At 40.7% G+C, this 18,859-nt stretch overlaps 1 protein-coding gene across 9 annotated transcripts in view; it reads left to right on the top strand.

The window, feature by feature from the left end:
* The window catches only part of PDE4D (phosphodiesterase 4D), a 1,603,025-nt gene that overhangs the window by 1,130,057 nt on the left and 454,109 nt on the right, over positions 1-18,859 (top strand). The gene's annotated exons all lie outside the window — the stretch shown is intronic.

Consider the following 18,859-nt stretch of genomic DNA (forward strand, 5'->3'; position numbering starts at 1 on the left):
AGCCTGGTCCTTTGAAACAGCATTGTTTAAACTTTAACACAGTTTTCTCCTCAAGTTATTTAAGAATAACTTTCTGCTTTGATAACAGTGAAACTTAAAATCTGGCTTAGAGAATCAATCTTAGAGGGTCAGTAGAGAACAGTTTTTATCCTGAAAGAACAAATTCATGACATTCATTACAAATTCAATCACATTTTATAATGAAGGAAAATATATATTAATTATTTAAAGATAAACATAAACTATAATTAGCAAACAACTTTATAGTTAATTTTTCTTACCACTTTCTGAATCATGCAAATTATGCCTTTTCACATTACCAATAAAATATAAGATTGGCGAATGACACTGCGATCTCATTGAAAAGTTTCATGTAAATGAAAGAAATAAGATTTCATTGCAGATCAAAAAGTATTAAAACAAGCAGAAATATGTCAGTTAAACTTTCTCTATTCTTTTTATGAATGCCATTTTATTTGGCAGAAAGGAGATGTAGGATTTACCATGTCCCAAGATAGCTATAAATTAACAAGACACCAGTTTAAATGGGTTTTCTTTCCCCAGCTTGGTTACCTGTCCCCTTGTTGTTGTTTCATAATTAAGTTGTGTCCAATTCTTGTGATACTATGGACTGTAGCCCACAAGGCTCCTCTGTCCATGGGATTCTCCAGGCAAGAATACTGGAGTGGGTTGCTATTTCCTCTGCCAGGGGATCTTCCCAACCCAGGGATCAAACCTGGGTCTCCTGCAATTGGCGGGTGGATTCTTTAGCACTGAGCCACTTGGGAGGCTTAACTGTCCCCTGCTGCTGCTGCTAAGTCGCGTCAGTCATATCCGACTCTGTGCAACCCCATAGACGGCAGCTCACCAGGCTCCCCCATCCCTGGGATTCTCCAGGCAAGAACGCTGGAGTGGGTTGCCATTTCCTTCTCCAGTGCATGAAAGTGAAAAGTGAAATCGAAGTTGCTCAGTTGTGTCCGACTGTTAGCGACCCCATGGACTGCAGCCTACCAGGCTCCTCCGTCCATGGGATTTTCCAGGCAAGAGTACTGGAGAACTGTCCCGTACTTGATTGTTATTCTTCAGTTCCATGAGACACTTTCAGTCTTATTTTCCCAATCAGGAAATGGGATACCTTAGGTTCAGTTACATAGCACTCTCTTTGGTTATTCTTATTTTCTAAATATATTTTTAATTTTTATAAACCTTTATAATTAAACTGATTACTTTTAAACCTATAAGACTCTATTGATGCAATGAAAAAATAAAATCCAACGAAGTGGAAAATTTCAACCAGTTTATTTCAGAATTCATCAGAACACTAAAAGAGTACATTGTCTTATCTAACAGATTTATATTTGTGTGTGTGTGTGTGTGTGTGTGTGTGTGTGTGTTTAGAGTCAGCTCAACTGTCTCTCGGGGTCTCTCTGAGATGACTTGATAATGGTTTAAAATCATTCATTCGTCAACAGTATAGTTATTTCCAAAATGTGTTTTCTGGCTTGATTTTTAGCACGGAAAGCAGTTCAGCAAACACTGAAGGGGTAGGGATGCCAGCCACGGACAGTGCCCAGGGGACATACAGAGGAGAGTGTGAGTTCAGGAAGCAGACATTAGTTCTAACTTTGTTTTGGTGATACACCCTCTGATGTTTAGTATCTCTTGATTGATTTGCAAACCTCTTTCCAGTGAAGTTTCAGAATGACTTACTGTCAAGAGTTGTCTCCTTTTATCTTGAGCAGATAGCATAAATTCAAAATTGCTTCTGCAATAACTCATTCACCAAATGTATATTGGAGGCCTGTTTTGCTGATTAAGAACAAGGCATTAAAGCTCTGGTCATATAATGTTGAATACAGTTGATCATTACTTCCCACACAGTTTTCAGTGTAGCCAAACTCATTTAGATCCTCAGTACATGTGTGTTGAGTGGATAAATGAGTAAGTAGAAGATTGAAAAATAATCAGTAATATGAATCACAACCACCAATGAATGGCTGTATGCTTTTCTCATCAGTGCATTCTGAGAAACAATCAGAAAGCTAACTCGTGTGAGACAGCTTGCACAGTCAATACGGCGTAGTAAGGAGAGTAAGGACTCTTGTTTGCTGTGGGACCCCGCGTATTTATTTTTTTTCTTTCTGGGCCTCACTATTCCCATCTGATAAAACGAACAATGGTATTGTATTTATATAGTATATCATTTGTTCATTCAGCCAGTTTTTACTGAATGCTTCTTGAGTATGAAGTATTTTTCTAGACAAGAGGGGAAACCTGGCATCCCAGATCCATCAGGATCTTTGTGTCCATGGAGCTTGCCGTCGGTAACAGGTGAAAAATTCTAGTAAGTAATGACATCAAGTTTGGCGAATGTTTTTGTGCGGGCCTTTGGCTTGTTTGCTCTCAGATCCGTTTCTTGATCTTCTTCTCTTCTGTCTTTATTTGTGAGAGGCTAACCCCTTGAAAGGAGAAGGCAATGGCACCCCACTCCAGTACTCTTGCCTGGAGAATCCCATGGACGGAGGAGCCTGGTAGGCTGCAGTCCATGGGGTCGCTAAGAGTCGGACACGACTGAGCGACTTCACTTTCGCTTTTCACTTTCATGCATTGGAGAAGGAAATGGCAGCCCACTCCAGTGTTCTTGCCTGGAGAATCCCAGGGACGGGGGAGCCTGGTGGGCTGCCGTCTCTGGGGTCGCACAGAGTCGGACACGACTGAAGCGACTTAGCAGCAGCAGCAGCAGCAGCAGCAAACCCTTGAAAGCTGCAGGTCCCAGGCGGCCGTGCCTGTTGGTTGCTAGGTGGATTTGGTGTCTGGGAGACCCTGGGCGAACATTTGGGGAGAGAGAGTCCACGATGTTTCCCTCTCTCTGTCCAAGGAGCATCACAGACAGTGGCTTATTGCCTCCAGCCTCAGCCAGGTGACCCCTAGAGTTGACCTTCCTGTTGTTCTTCCAGACCAGAGGTGGAAGTAGCTTGCTGCAGATACACCCTCTGGATTGCCTCACACTCCCTATTTGGCATCTCACCTCTTTGATCACCTGCCTGAATTATACCTATTAAAAAACACTCCTTCTGAAATAGGTAGTGGGCTTCCCTGGTGGCTCAGCTGGTAAAGAATCTGCCTGCAGTGCAGGAGACCTGGATTTGATCCCTAGGTTGGGAAGAACCCCTGGAGAAGGGAATGACTATCCACTCTAATATTCTGGCCTGGCAAATTCCATGGACTGTATAGTCCATGGGGTCACAAGGAGTTGGACATTCTCTCTTCTTAGATGAGTGCTGTTTAAGTCTTGAGAAAAGTGATAAAGGCAAAACTCTATGTTAGAAGTAGTCAAAAAAGGTTTACCTAAGAAAGTAGCATTTAGACCAAAGCCTCTGGTATGAGTAGGAATCTATCGATGGAGAACAGGAATAATGTTCTAGATCGTGTGGCAAGAGGAAAAGAAATGAGACATGTTTAAGGAACTAAAGGCATGTGGATGACTGGAGTGTGACTATAAGGGAGAGTGAGGGAAGAATAGGATATGATAGGGTTTTCAAACTTTAAGGATTTGGTGAAGTGAAGTGAAAGTCACTCAGTCATGTCCGACTCTTTGTGACCCCATGGACTATACAGTCCATGGGATTCTCCAGGCCAGAATACTGGAGTGGGTAGCCTTTCCCTTCTCCAGGGGATTTTCCCAACCCAGGGATTGAACTGAGGTCTCCCACATTGCAGGCAGATTCTTTACCAGCTGAGCCACAAGGGAAGCCCAAGAATACTGGAGTGAGTAGCCTATCCCTTCTCCAGTGGATCTTCCCAACCAAGGAATCAAACCGGGGTCTCCTGCATTGCAGGTATATTCTTTACCAATTGACCTATGAGGGAAGCCCCTTAAGGATTTGGAATGCAAACCAATTAGTAGATATTGCTGTGGAATGATATGGGCACCTGTGTTTTCTAATGTCAGTGGCTAAAAAATTGTTCAGAAAGGAGGCAAAGAAACCTTTAGGAGACTGGCAGACAGCAATAGTGGAATAGTATGATGGTGGAACACTGTGATGACATACCAATAGAAAAACCAATTTTAGAAATGAAGAGAAGTGGAAACTGCATGTCTTGGTAATTGATAGGCCCTATAGACAAGGTTGAAGAAGGAGTTAATCCTGTTCCCAGGATTCAAAATAGGGTCACGGGGTGCTATTCACTGCAGAAGAGAATACTGGGGGAGAATTTTGAGTATGGTTGAACTTGAAATATACAATGGGTGTCTCCAGATGAAGCTGCCAGGAGCCAGGTATGATATGTATGTCGGAAGTTCAGGAGACAGATCAGAACTAGAGACATTGATTGTGGTCTGTCCATCCATAGATAGCCTTGGTGAGTCAATGAGATCAACCACCAGAGGCTATGCAACATCAGAAGGACAAGACAGCCAAGAAAAAAAGGGGTGCTTCAGAAAGGAGGGCTTGATCAGCAGTTCTGAAAATGTTAGCGGGATGTGGTGAAATGTAGGTCAGAGGATGACCTGGTGAAATATATTTCCATAATGTTGGGAGCAGAAAAGATGGAGGTAGGTTGAGGTGAAAATGTGCAAGAGGAATCAAAATAGTCTAAAGAAAACAAAGAAGAGGTATGGAGGTATCTGGATGAAGTAGGATTGGAGCAAGGGAAGTATAAGATGGGAAATACTGATTCCATTTCTTGGACTTGCTTAAGAGGAAGATTTGGTGAAGAGGAAGAACACCAGAGCTCTTGGATAGAGCTGAGTTTCTGAAGGTGTCGGCAGGACTGAGATCTGAAGCATAGGTGGGCACGGTTTGCCTAAGGTGGTAGTGGGAAGGAAAATGGAAATCATCCATGTGGGCGTGGATGAGTTTGTCAGCTGGGTGGCTGGACATGAGGAACGTTCGTTTTTGATCGTTACTATTTTCTCTTTGAGGAGGAATATCATCTGCTGTGTGTGGGAAGTGGGGAGTCAACTGAGAAGAAAGAAGAAAAGACATTTGCTACAGTCCTTAGGGAAAATGGGAGAGAGAGCTGATTGATAGTTGTTAGAATTTTAAAATGTAGGTATGGTGCTTGAGTTACAGTTGTTTAAGGAATATTAACAGCTTTGCTTCTGCGTTTTATTGTTGATGCTGCTAGACCTGTGGCCACAGTCCCTCCTTTAGCCACTAGATGGCACACTCTGTGCTGAAATGCTGACCTGCCAGGTTCCTTTTGTTACCAGCCTATACTGACAAATTGATAAAGTGAGTTGTTAACTTCTTGAGAAGAATTAAGATGTTTTACTTAAAAAAAAAAAAACAAAAAACTTTTCTTAAAAAAGTCTTCACATGTTCCTCAATTTTACCTATGGGCAGAGAGTGATTGTGGCACCACAAAAGCCTCAGGAAATACACGATTCTCCTTCACACTAAGTGTAACATGCCTAACATACCATCGCTTCCAAATTCTTTGCCTTAAAAATGCTAATCAGTTGGCACTAGGTGAACATTTGCATAGTCAAAATAGAGCTGTTGGCTTAACATTTTACCTTAAAATAAACCAAAAATTGCCTTGCTCTTGGATGTCAGTATGGTGCATACAGCCGGAATGCTGAAGAAATACTGCCAAATGTCAAATACACAGAGAAACTGAATTCCATCAGGTAGCTACTACTGGCAAATGCATGTGTGCCCTTGGATGACTGTAATATCAGGAATCAGTCCAAATCTTTGTGCTTAAAGAGGCCTTGCAGATAGTGCCATGTAAGTTGAAGGAATGTGAGGAAATCAAGTCATTCTGTGGAGTTTCCTCACTGCTTCCCAACAAAGATTGGGCATGGGGGTCACTAAGAAGCAGGTGGCCTTTCCTTGCTGCTGTCATCGTTTCAGGCACACCACCATCCCCCAACGTGAGATGTTAGACTGGAAAAATCTATGCAATTTAACCACATAAAGAATGTAGGCATTTTTAAAATATTGAAAACAAAGTTATTCTTTTGAATCCTAACCCATAATTACTTGTCTTTTATCTCTCTTCTTGCAAGGAATTCATGACAGGTAAGAAAAGAGGGATAAGAGAAGGGAGTTTGATTCAGATAATTAATATAAAGTCTCCAAGACTCAGTAAGGGATACATTTGTACAGTGAGTTCAAGATATTTTTAGGGCATTTTTAAAGTTTGTTTTGTTTTGTTTTTTGGCACATTCAGAGGGGGAAACCTGAGAAGAAAGCTGTATAAACCTAGTGTGAGAGAGTGAGAGAGTGCTATGGAAAATTCCTGGCACAAACCTTCCTGGGCCTAAACATTTTTGATTATGAGTCTAGATTTACAGTGGCCAAATAATTTGCTGTCTAGAGGAAAAGTTCAGTTCAGTTTGGTTACTCAGTCATGACCGACTATTTGCGACCCCATGGACTGCGGCATGTCAGGCTTCCCTGTTCATCACCAACTCCCAGAGCTTACTGAAACTCATGTCCATAGAGTCGGTGATGCCATCCAACTATCTCATCCTCTGTCGTTCCCTTCTCTTCCTGCCTTCAGTCTTTCCCAGCATCAGGGTCTTTTCCAATGAGACTGTTCTTCGCATCAGGTAGGAAAAGTATTGGAGTTTCAGCTTCAGCATCAGTCCTTCCAATGAGTATTCAGGACTGATTTCCTTTAGGATTGACTGGTTGGATCTTCTTGCAGTCCAAGGGACTCTCAAGAGTCTTCTCCAACACCACAGTTCAAAAGCATCAGTTCTTCAGTGCTCAGCTTTCTTTATGGTCCAACTCTCACATCCAATCTTGACTACTAGAAAAACCATAGCCCTAACTAGATGGACTTTTGTTGGCAAAGTAATGTCTCTGCTTTTTAATATGATGTCTAGGTTTGGCATGGCTTTTCTTCCAAGGAGCAAGCGTCTTTTAATTTCATGGCTGTGGTCACCATCTGCAGTGATTTTAGAGCCCCCCCAAATAAAATCGGTTACTGTTTCCATTGTTTCTCCATCTATTTGCCATGAAGTGATGGAATTGGATGCCATGATCTTAGTTTTCTGAATATTGAGTTTTAAACCAACGTTTTCACTCTCCTCTTTCACTTTCATCAAGAAACTCTTTAGTTCTTTTTCACTTTCTGCCATAAGGGTGGTGTCATCTGCATATCTGAGGTTATTGTTATTTCTCCCGGCAATCTTGATTCCAGCTTGTGCTTCATCCAGCCCAGTATTTTGCATGATGTACTCTGCCTGTAAGTTAAATAAGCAGGGTGACAGACAATACATGCCTTGACGTACTCCTTTCCTAATTTGAAACCAGTTTGTTGTTCCATGTTGAGCTCTAACTGTTTCTTCTTGACCTGCATACAGATTTCTCAGGAGGCAGATAAGGTGGTCTGTTATTCCCATCTCTTTAAGAATTTCCCACAGCTTGTTGTGATCCATACAGTCAAAGTCTTTGGCATAGTCAATAAAGCAGAACCAGGTGTTTTTCTGGAACTCTCGTGTTTTTTCAATAGTTCAACAGGTTTTGGCCATTTGATCTCTGGTTCCTCTGCCTTTTCTAAATCTGGTTTGAACATCTGGAAGTTCACCGTTCACGTACTGTTGAAGCCTGGCTTGTAGGATTTTGAGCATTACTTTGCTAGCATGTGAGAGGAGTGCAATTGTGTGGTAGTTTGAGCATTCTTTGGCACTGCCTTTCTTTAGGATTGGAATGAAAACTGACCTTTTCCAGTCCTGTGGCCACTGCTGAGTTTTCCAAATTTGCTGGCATATTGAGTGCAGCACTTTCACAGCATCATCTTTTAGGATTTGAAATAACTCAACTGGAATTCCATCACCCCCACTAGCTTTGTTCGTAGTGATGCTTCTTAAGGTCCACTTGACTTCACATTCCAAGATGTCTGTCTATAGGTGACTGGTCATACCATCATGGTTATCTGGGTCATAAAGATCTTTTTTGTATAGTTCTTCTGTGTATTCTTGCCACCTCTTCTTAATATCTTCTGCTTCTGTTAGGTCCACACCATTTCTGTACCTAATAGAACAGAATCTCTGGTCTGAGACGGCCCTGCTTTGCACCTGTTCCTATTAAAATTTTTACAGGAAATTGGAGCAAATCAAGGAACAGGTGCAAAGCAGGGCCGTCTCAGACAGATCAGAGACTCTAGGCAAAATGAAAAATTGTTGGATAAAGGGCATTAAAAGTCATTTGAGCCCATGACTGCAAGTGGAATTAATATTTGTAGGGCTAGGTTTATCAAAAGCATGATTACGTGATCAGTCATATTTCACACCTGTCAAGCAGGGCCTGTCAACCTCTCAACTTGGAATTAGGAACCAGAGAGGACCTGTGGATGGGAAGTGAAGGGTTGTAACAGATTCCCCTGGGGAAAGATATTTTTATTTTTTATTATCGTTATTTTTGTTCCCAAACTACAAATACTCTCCCTCTGCTCTCTGTGTTGGCAAGGGGGCTGGGGTGGACAAACACATTTGAGAATCCCCACTGTGAAGATGGTTCTTTGAATTGTGGTTGCAGTTATTTCCGCGGTAAATTTCCATGGATTATTGTCTTAATGATGCTGAGAATGATACCCTGGTGTGTTGAAAATTCAAGGAACTTCATTCCCCATTCAACCAGCACTCCCCAAGCACGACTTAGGAGAGTAGCAGGGAAGCGCCTGAGGCACTTGGGACAACTGAGCCCAGAGAAGAGAGAAAGGAACCAGGAAACAGCTTCAGTGTGGCTGAGGGTGTGCTGAAGCCTGGCATCGAGATCCTTGCTCAAATGGCAGCCAGAAGATTTTAGAGTTTATTGTCAAAAACATCATGACAAACTAGAGAAGGTGTCATTTTCTTTCACCAAATGCCTTTGCCTTTACAAATGCAAGCTCCCTTTTGTCAGCCCGCTTGGTGTGAAGAAAGTGAAGCGTCTGCCCCCAACCTACCCCTGACAGCTGTGAGTTTATTCTTTGTTTCTGGCAGTTCAGCCCAGCTCTGCTGAGGTAACGAGCATCTCTGATATTTCAGCGGCTACAACCACAGTTTTGTTTCTCGCTCTTGTTAACGTGTTCTTAGCTAGTCGATGCTGCTCTGCTCCTTACGCTTTTTTTAAGGAACAGCCCATTCAGAGCCAATTCCGAGACCAGCCCCTCCTAAGAGTCAGAAAAGATGGAGAGATGGTGGGGTCACGTAATGACTGTTTTTAATTTTGTTTTCTTTGAAGTCTGATGTATGGTTGATTTACATAGCTTTGTATATTTATTTTCTTTTTGGCCACACCTTGCGGCATGTGGGATCCTAGTTCCCCGACTAGGGATCAAACCCACGCCCCCTGCATTGGGAGCACAGTGTCTTAACCACTGGACCACCAGGGAGGTCTCCACACATAATGGCTTTTAGAGCTCAGAAATGCCACAGATCTCTTCCAGTTACAAGCCATGGGCCAAAGTGAGTTTCATGGTAGCGATTGGCATTGAGGGGCTGAAAGTATAACCCTTGCACAGGAATGGGATTGGAAAGCCAGTAAATATTTACATTCTGACAATAACGTAACGTATCACGTTCTTCCAAGTTCATTGTAAGAATGGCTTCAAGTTTTAACATATATTCTGTGTACTGCCCCGCATGCTGTCCCTAATATTACTTTCTCATTGTGACAAATTACCCCTCTGTTTCTTCTTAGGAATGCTTACAAACTCACACAGTCCAGTAGCATTTAACACACTTGTGCTCGGTTTCCTTGTCTGTCTCGTTTATTCTACTATGGACCTTGGAGAGCTAGAGCAATGTATGAGCCCCTGGTGTGTGGTTGACATATCAGAGAAACCTTCATAAGCATTTGAAAGTGAAAGTCGCTCAGTCATGTCTGACTCTGCGACGCCATGGACTATACAGTCCATGGAATTCTCCAGGCCAGAATACTGGAGTGGGTAGCCTTTCCCTTCTCCAAGGGATCTTCCCAACCCAGGGATCGAACAGGGGTCTCCTGCATTGCAGGTGGATTCTTTACCAACTGTGCTATTAGGTAAGCCTGATTTAGTAACTGCTAATGAATTAATGAGAGTTGGACCACAGAGAAAGCTGAGCGCTGAAGAATTGATGCTTTTGAATTGGGGTGCTGGAGAAGTTTCTTGAGAGTTCCTTGGACTGCAAAGAGATCAAACCAGTCAGTCTTCAAGGATATCAACCCTGAATATTAATTGGAAAGACTGATGCTGAAGCTGAAGCTTCAATTCTTTGGCCACCTGATGTGAAGAACTGACTCATTGGAAAAGACCCTGATGCTAGGAAAGATTGAAGGCAAGAGGAGAAGGGATGACAGGATGAGATGATTGGATGGCATCACTGACTTGATGGACATGACTGTGAGCAAACTCTGGAAGATACTGGAAGACAGGGAAGGCTGGTGTGTTGCAGTCCATGGGGTCACAAAGAGACGGACACAACTGAGCGACTCAACAACAACAGTAAATTAATAGATGAGTGAAAGAGTGTGTGCATTGCCTTCTCTGTCTTCACGCCTCAGTCCTTTCCAACAAGCAGTCTTGTAAAAGGAGTAGAAACCACAGTGGAATCCTGAAGAATGGCTAGGCATTCGCTAGGTGGAAGAGTTGGCGGAGGCAGATTCCAGGAAAGAGAAGCTGATGGGCTCGGTTGCAGTCTTTTCAGTGAAGGTGACATTCTTAGGTTTTGTACCCTAAATGCAGGAGTCCGTATAACATCAAGCCTGGTCACCCAAGGTCTGATGCATCCCACAGTAATAAATTGCCAACGTAAGGCCCGGTCTGACAAATCTGACCCTTGTTAGAGTTCCCCCAAAATGAATCTTTAATTTACCTTCACAGATGGTGTTATTAAAGGAATGAGTAAACCAATAATTATTATTCAGTACTTCTGATGTGACAGTTTATTAGTTGCTTTTACTTAATTAAAATCTCCCCTGACATAGAGTCTAAATATATAACATCTGACATTGACTCGAAATTATACAGATTTTGCTTTACTGTTTTTCACACACATATGAAAATATAGAAGGGAAACAGGTTGACAAGAACATAATAGAATTTATACATTAACCAAATAGAGAGTGAGACTTCCTAAATGATTCCTGTGGCGTGTTGCCATTATTCAAATGTTTTGGGGATTCTCCTTTTGAGCCTTCCTTCAGAGTCTGTGCTACACTTACTTTTAAATTCATTGATGCCAAATCTCCATCTGCTGAAGGTCGGTCTCCTTCTATGAAGCTGCCAAAAGTCCTTTGGCATTAATATGTGGGTCAGTTGGTAAATGACTCTGAAATAAAGAAGCGGTTTTCTTAGGAACACTGGAAATGGTTTGTAATGATAATTCCCAAAGGGTTATTCCAAAAATGACCTCAACCCTAGTAGCATTCCTTCATTCATTCAATCATTCAATGAATAAGTCATTTAGGAAACTAATTTGAATTTGTGTATGGTGTATGTGTTTGAAAAAGAATACTCATTACTTTATATACAGTTTATTTAGTAATTACCTAAAATGAATATAAATAGAATGATAGATTATCTACAATATTTACATATAATAAGATCTGATCTGATAACATGGATATTCTATATATATATAGTGTGTGTGTGTGCGCGCGCACGCACACGCACACACACTCAGTCGTGTCTGACTTTTGTGACCCCATGGACTGTGGCTCACCAGACTTCTTCAATCCATGGGATTTCCCAGGCAAGAAAACTGCAGTGGATTTCCAATTCCTCCTCCTCCAGGGGATCTTCTTGGCCCAGGGATCAAACCCACATCTCCTGAGTCTCCTGCATTGGCAGGTAGATCCTTTATCACTGAGCCACCTGAGAAGTCCATTTTATATATACAGCACAATGAGCAAATTAAATTATTCTTTTTTATTGATGTATAGTTGGCTCAGAATATTACATTAGTTTTAAGTGTAAAACATAGTGATTTGATATTTTTAATAGATTATGCATCCTACAGAGTTATTATAATATGACTGATTATATTCCTTGTACTGTACATTACATCTCTGTCATTTATTTTGTGGTGGTCTTTTACAGTCCTTTCTAATTTTTAAAAACCCACATTATGCTTTTAAGCAAATGCCTCTGTTATATAAGAAATATCAAACTGACAAATAATACTAGGTACATTATTTAATTATCGGGGATTCTATCTTTAGACCAATGGGCGTCCTTTATGCCTCGTCAACACACAGCCATGACAAGACCACGTGAGATAGTTAGTGACAAAAAAGTACTTTAAAATAGAGACAGTGTGCTACGCATCATACTTTCTCCACTTTCTCTTCTTTAACATTGCTAATAATTACAAATTATATTGTGAGGCAGAGGGAGATACAGTCTTCTAAATTCCTGTATTGATCACTTGAGTAAGACTGGATCGAAGCTACACCTAAGTGTTGTTTCAAAGTATTTGAAAAGTTATAGTTTTTTCACTGTATTATTTTGTCTACATGATCTCAAATAATTTTAACTAAATCAGTTGATATTATTCAAGTCATGTCTTAAATTCTTATTAAATAATTGACTGTTTTTACAATCTCACACATTGCAACAGGAATCTATATAGTCAGGTAGTTTAGTCTGCAATTTAATGGCATATAAATATTGAGAACAAAATCATTAGAAACTTCAGACATGTCACCATAAACCAGAACACCAATACATGTCATTCCCATTGGGAAAGTGTTTCCAAATTTGATATTGAATGCTTCTTCCTTCAGAAGAATTGGCTCTAGTTTTTGATCTTGGTTTAAATGTAAGTCTGTATTGATAAGTGAAAGCATTTTTTTCACAATTTTGTAGTAAGTTGCTGATACATACTAATGAGGCAATTCCGGAGCTCCTGTGAAGCTTTGTAAAGAGTTGAAAATATTCCTGGAATTGATATGTTGTGCTAGGAAGGCCCAGAGAAGGCAATGGCAACCCACTCCAGTACTCTTGCCTGGCAAATCCCATGGACAGAGGAGCCTGGTAGGCTACAGTCCATGGGATCGCTAGGAGTCGGACACGTGATTTCACTTTCACTTTCATGCATTGGAGAAGGAAATGGCAGCCCGCTCCAGTGTTCTTGCCTGGAGAATCCCAGGGATGGGGGAGGCTGGTGGGCTGCCATCTATGGGGTCGCACAGCGTTGGACACGACTGAAGCGACTTAGCAGCAGCAGCAGCAGCAGCAGCTAGGAAGGCCAGAACTTACTCTAGCCAAGAGCTAATGTTCTGATTAAAATTTGACCAGGTGATAACAGATTTAGTCCTTTCTCCACTTGAAGTTTCACTTAAAATGTCTTAAGGTCAAATATGGGAAATGTGTCTGAACTAGATATCTTGGGTAGTAATTGTGTCAAAGCAAAGAATGCTTGCCCCATCCAAAGGAGGTAGCTGATACTCTGCTTCAGTTTAATTCACCATCTAGGAAGACAGCTTCCATGTCCTAGACCTTATACATTTTCAAAAGAAGCCCAGATCTCAACTTTAATGTGACATTTCATGTATGCTTTAAATGGTGGATCAAAAGGAAAAAAAATTAACAGTGTATTGGTCAAACTCAGGCCTAGTAGCCATGTGTGGTCCAAGGATGACCAAGTCACCTACTCCATCCCGCATCTCTTTCCTACAGTCGTGTTTCCCTTTGTTTCTCTTATGTTGTTGTTGTTATTCAGTCACTGTGTTGCGTTTGACTCTTTGTGACCCCATTGTACAGCACACAAGGCTTCCCAATTCTTCACTATCTGCCAGAGATTGCTCAGACTCATATCCATTGAGTCGGTGATGCCGTCCAACCATCTCATCCTCTTTCATCCCCTTCTCCTGCCTTCAGTCTTTCCTAGTATCAGGGTCTTTTCCAGTGATTCAGTTCTTCGCATCAGGTGGCCAAAGGATTGGAGCTGTTTTCTTTTTCTCACCATGTTCTAAGGGTAAATGGCCCCAGATGAAAAGACAAAGTACTTCAGGTGTTGTGATCCTTTAAAGCATGCAGGTCACTTGGAGTATGTTCTCTATGAAACCTGAGAAGGTGTCATGAAAGAAAGATACTAGAGTTTGGAATTAGATATTTACTTGTGCGGGTGCCCAGTTGCTCAGTCATGTCTGACTCTTTGAGACCCCCATGGACTCCCCACCAGGCTCCTCTGTCCATGAAATTTTTTAGGCAAGAATACTGGACCAGGTTGCCATTTCCTTCTCCAGGGAATTTTCCCAACCAAGGGATCGAACCCATATCTCCTGCATTGGCAGACAGATTCTTTACCACTGCGCCACCTGGGAAGCCCGTATACTTTCTTACTTGATCTCAACTAACTTAGTTCCTAGTAACTTGCTAAAGATTGCATTTTCAGTATTACCCTTGTATCACCCAAGAAATCATGCATATTTTCTTTTTTTTCTCTTGCTATCTTTTACTTTTCTTATTTTTTCTTCTTGCCTCCTCACGCCAAATCCTGGGTTTTTTCCCCTCCTTTAGCTGTTTTCTGTTATCTTTGTGTCCAGAACGACAGCTGAAATAAAGGGGTACTTCTCAGTCGACTGTGGTTATCTGTTAGAACATACGAGAGCAAAAACATAAACAAGGGTTAAATGCCAGATGTATTCACTCTGCTAGTACACATTTGTGGTTTAAAAAGCACACTTCATTGAATAATTTAAAATATGTACCATCTGTTCTCTTGGGGATTAACATTGTTCATGGTAGGAAAAGGAATTGCATTTAAATTCACATGTTAAATGAATTCTAGATACTGCGTTCTGTCCTTCATTACAGCAATAACACTGGTACTGGTAGTTCAGATGACCTAGGTTTTCCTCTTCACATAATTGAAGTGACCTAGCCTTTCTTTCTCCATATAATAACACTATTGATTTCTTCCCATGGGGAAGAACAACTAAGTACATGATTTTTCCTAAATGTAACAGGCATTTCAAGAATGCTGTCATTTCTTTTATGGAAAAAAAAATACAAACATGCCATCTTTGAAGGTAACAATAGATAAACCCTTGGGATTAGTATTTGCTGTCTTTCTCTACTGTTTGGTGTAACTTTGTAAGAGAACTCATACGATTGTCATATGCATATTGTAGAGACTGTGCGATCAGTTTTAGCCAGGGATTCTGAAGTCTGTGTAAATGACAGAGGGCACGAGTTGCTATGTAAACTGAATGAGTGCACTTCCAGGTGAATATTGATTTTTTTTCCCCTGAGCTCTCACAACATTTCATGCCTGAGTCTCAGCATGGACTGTCTCGTGCTGACTGCAAACTTATGCATGTGTTTGAGTCTCTTTTTTTTTTCCCCCAAAACATTGTAAGCTTTGTGAGGGTAGGGACCACGTGTTTCTCCTTTAGTGTGTCTCAAAGTTTCCTATTCTGACTGATCAGTAAATGATTGATTTTTAATTCTATAAAATAGGGAAAGGTTATAAGGAAAAAAAAAGTGTCGTTGCTTCTGGTAGCACATGTTCAGGATGGTTTGGGTCAATGATTTCTTTTCCTGACACCTAATTTTCAGGTGTATATCCTTAGCTCGAGTTCTTCAAATGTGAGCCTTGGCGACAGTAGACTGTGGATGGAAGGGCCCCTGAGGACATTTTCAAAAGTCTTCCAAACAAATTCCCAGAGCTTAATAGCCATCTATTGTCAGATGACCTTCCGGTGTTGCTTCATTCAGTTCCCTCTGCTTCTCTTTAAAACCACGTGTTATTTCCTTAGAGAGGGTGGAATGCAGTAGACATCATTATTCTTTGCAAAAGGTCTCCAAGTCATGTCATAAAATCACCCTTGTCTTTTCATCTCAAAGCAAAATGGTACCAATTTATTTAAGCATTCTTAGTCTCAGTATATTTTCCTATGAAAGTTCTCCAAGCATCACTCTTCAAGCTGAGTGAGGTCTCTCGTTTAATCAAGGAGTCTTTAAAAGGCAGATTGAATTCAAAGACCCTGATATTGCAATCCTTTTTGTCATCCCATTTGACCTTCTTTCTTTTGTCCTGAGCTGTTATCTTGAGGCTTTGTCACTAAATTATCTGTTATGTTTACTTGCTATTGGCAAACCATATTTTCATTCCCCATAAGTGTTCACTATTTGGTGTTCCCCACAAGGTACACTGTCTTGGTCTGTGTTAAATTGGTTTTTTGTACCTCAAAGTTAATATGTGAATGATTTTTTTAAGATGCTGCCTTTTGCTTCACTCTCACAGAGCTTTCAGTCTGATTGAGAAAAATATGTAGTCCCAAAGCCCATCATTATTTGCATTTGCCAATCAACACAGTATTAGTCATAACTTCACTATCACTTGTCTGGTAAATCAGGAAAGTGCTGTGAAAAGTGTATTTTTATCTTGGTAAGGCTTGTGAAAAGATCTCTTGTGGTATAATTGTATAAATAATGGATATATGGGCTGGATGAAAATGCAATTAAATATGTATTTTAAAAATAATTTTATTTGTTTATTTATTTTTGGCTGCACAGGGTCCTGGTTGCTGCATGGGCTTTTCTCTAGTTGCGGCTATTGGGGGCTGCTGTCTAACGGTGGCGTGGAGGTTTCTCGTTGTGGTGGCTTCTCTTGTTACGGAGCATGGCTCTGGGGCACATGGGCTTCAGTAATTGTCACCGGTGGGCTCAGTAATTGCGGCTTCCTAGCTCCAGAGTACAGGGTCAATAGTTGTGGCACACAGGTTTGGTTGCTTTGAGGAATGTGGGATCTTCCCAGATCAGGGATGGAACCCATGTCTCCTGCTTTGGTAGGTGGATTCTTTACCACTGAGCCATCAGAGAGGCCCTTAAATAGATTTTTTTTTTTTCTGCTAGTTGAACATCATAAATGAAGAATAAGGAATAAAGAATACTGAATAAGGAATAGAATATTATTCATCCAATCAAATATATAGGAAAATGGACTTGAGAGCAACAGGGAACAAACTGGAATATAGTCAGGATGAACAGTTTGCTAATAAACATAACTGCAGTTTTAAATTTGCAGTTAATCTGAATTGGATTATGGACTCCTAGGAAAGATAGTACATGGATTAAGAGTATGGGGAGATTTCTGTCTTAAGCTTCATTCATGTATTTATTTTTTAATTTTTTATTGAAGTAGTTGATTTTCAGTGTTTAAGACATTCCCCAAAGTGATTCAGTGATACATGCACACACACACACGGGCTTCCCAGGTGGCGTGTGGTAAAGAATCTGCCTGACAATGCCGGAGACGTACGTGGGTTCAATCCTTGGGTTGGAAAGATCCCCTGGATCATCCCTGGGGTTGATGCATCTAGGAAATGGCAACCCACTCCCGTATTCTTTGCCAGGAAAATTCCATGGACAGAGGATTCTGGCGGGCTGTAGTCCATGGGATTGCAAGATTGGATGCAGCTGAGCACATTTGCACACATATATATGCATGTGTGTGTGTGTGTGTGTATACTTTTTCTGATTCTTACATATAATAAGTTATATAGGACACTGAATATAGTTCTCTGTGCTGTACAGTAGATCTCTGTTGTTTGTCTGTTTTATATATAGTAATGTGTATCTCTTAATCCCAAACTCCTAATTTATCCCTCACTCACCTTTTCCTTTTTGTAACCATAAGTTTGTTTTCTATGTTTATGAGTCTATTTCTGTTTAATAAATAAGTTCATTTATATCATTTTTTTAGATTACACATAAAAGTGATATCAAGCTGTGTTTGCCTTTCTATGTTTAACTTCCTTCACTTAGTATGATAATCTCCAGGTCTACCCATGTCGCTGCAAATAGCATTGTTTCATTCATTTTAAAGTCTGAGTAATATTCCATTCGGGATACTGGTGATGAATAGGGAAAGCTATCCTTCAGGAGTTGGTGATGGACAGGGAAGCCTGGCGTGCTGCAGTCCATGGGGTAGCTGAGAGTCGGACATGACTGAGCAACTGAACAACTGAACTGAATATTCCATTGTGTATATGTACCACATTTTCTTTATCCATTCATCTGTCAGCGGACATTTAGGCTGCTTCCATGTCTTGGCTCTTGTGAATTGTACTGCTATGAACTTCGAAGTGCATGTACCTTTTCAAATTAAAGTTTGTATAGTGAACAGAGAAATGCAAATGATTGTCTCTCTCTGCCCCATAATAGTTATGTCATACCTGGAATATTGGTTTAATTTTGGATACAGGTTGAAGAGGAATCAGCAAACAGGAATAAGTTCAGAAGTCTGTTGCCCGGATGGTGAAGCATCTAGAAACTATGACATATTGAGAACAATCAAAAGATCTGGAAATATGTAGCCTAGAAAAGAAGAGGGTGAGATGAAAGCTGTCTTTGGATCATGACAGGGTTGTCATAATAGAAAAGAATGATGTTTGATTTTGACTGACTTCCAGTTTAGGATCAAGAGATTGTATAAGTTGAAAGGTCAACTTTAGTCTGATACAAAGAACTTTACAATATTTGGATATGCTGAAAGCAGAGATGCTGCCTGGTGAAGCCAGATGGTTCTCATCCCAGGAGGGGCCTGAGCAGAACCAGGTACTTGCTTCTCCTTGGAGAGTGTTCATGCGTTAGGAGAAAAATACATTTTCAATTACTCCTAATAAGTCTTCCAATTACAGGAACTTATTACATAAAAAGTTCTTAGCACAGAGCCTTTTATAGACTCCTTGATCAAATACTCAGGAGATATTAGCTGTAATTGTTATTGGTAGTAACTAATCCATGACTTTGTAATTGAATATTTGTCTCAAGGGAATAAGTAAAGGGGAGGTGACTGTGTTTAAAATTTTGGCACCAGCTTCTGTTACTAAATATCAGTAATTAAGATAGTTAACAAGGGCCTGTGCTGCTTCTAACTGATTTACTCTTAATTTATTATCACTTTATGTTTTCTGTGATTGCCTTT

Source organism: Bos javanicus, chromosome 20 (genome assembly GCF_032452875.1).
Source record: "Bos javanicus breed banteng chromosome 20, ARS-OSU_banteng_1.0, whole genome shotgun sequence".
Lineage (NCBI taxonomy): Eukaryota > Metazoa > Chordata > Mammalia > Artiodactyla > Bovidae > Bos > Bos javanicus.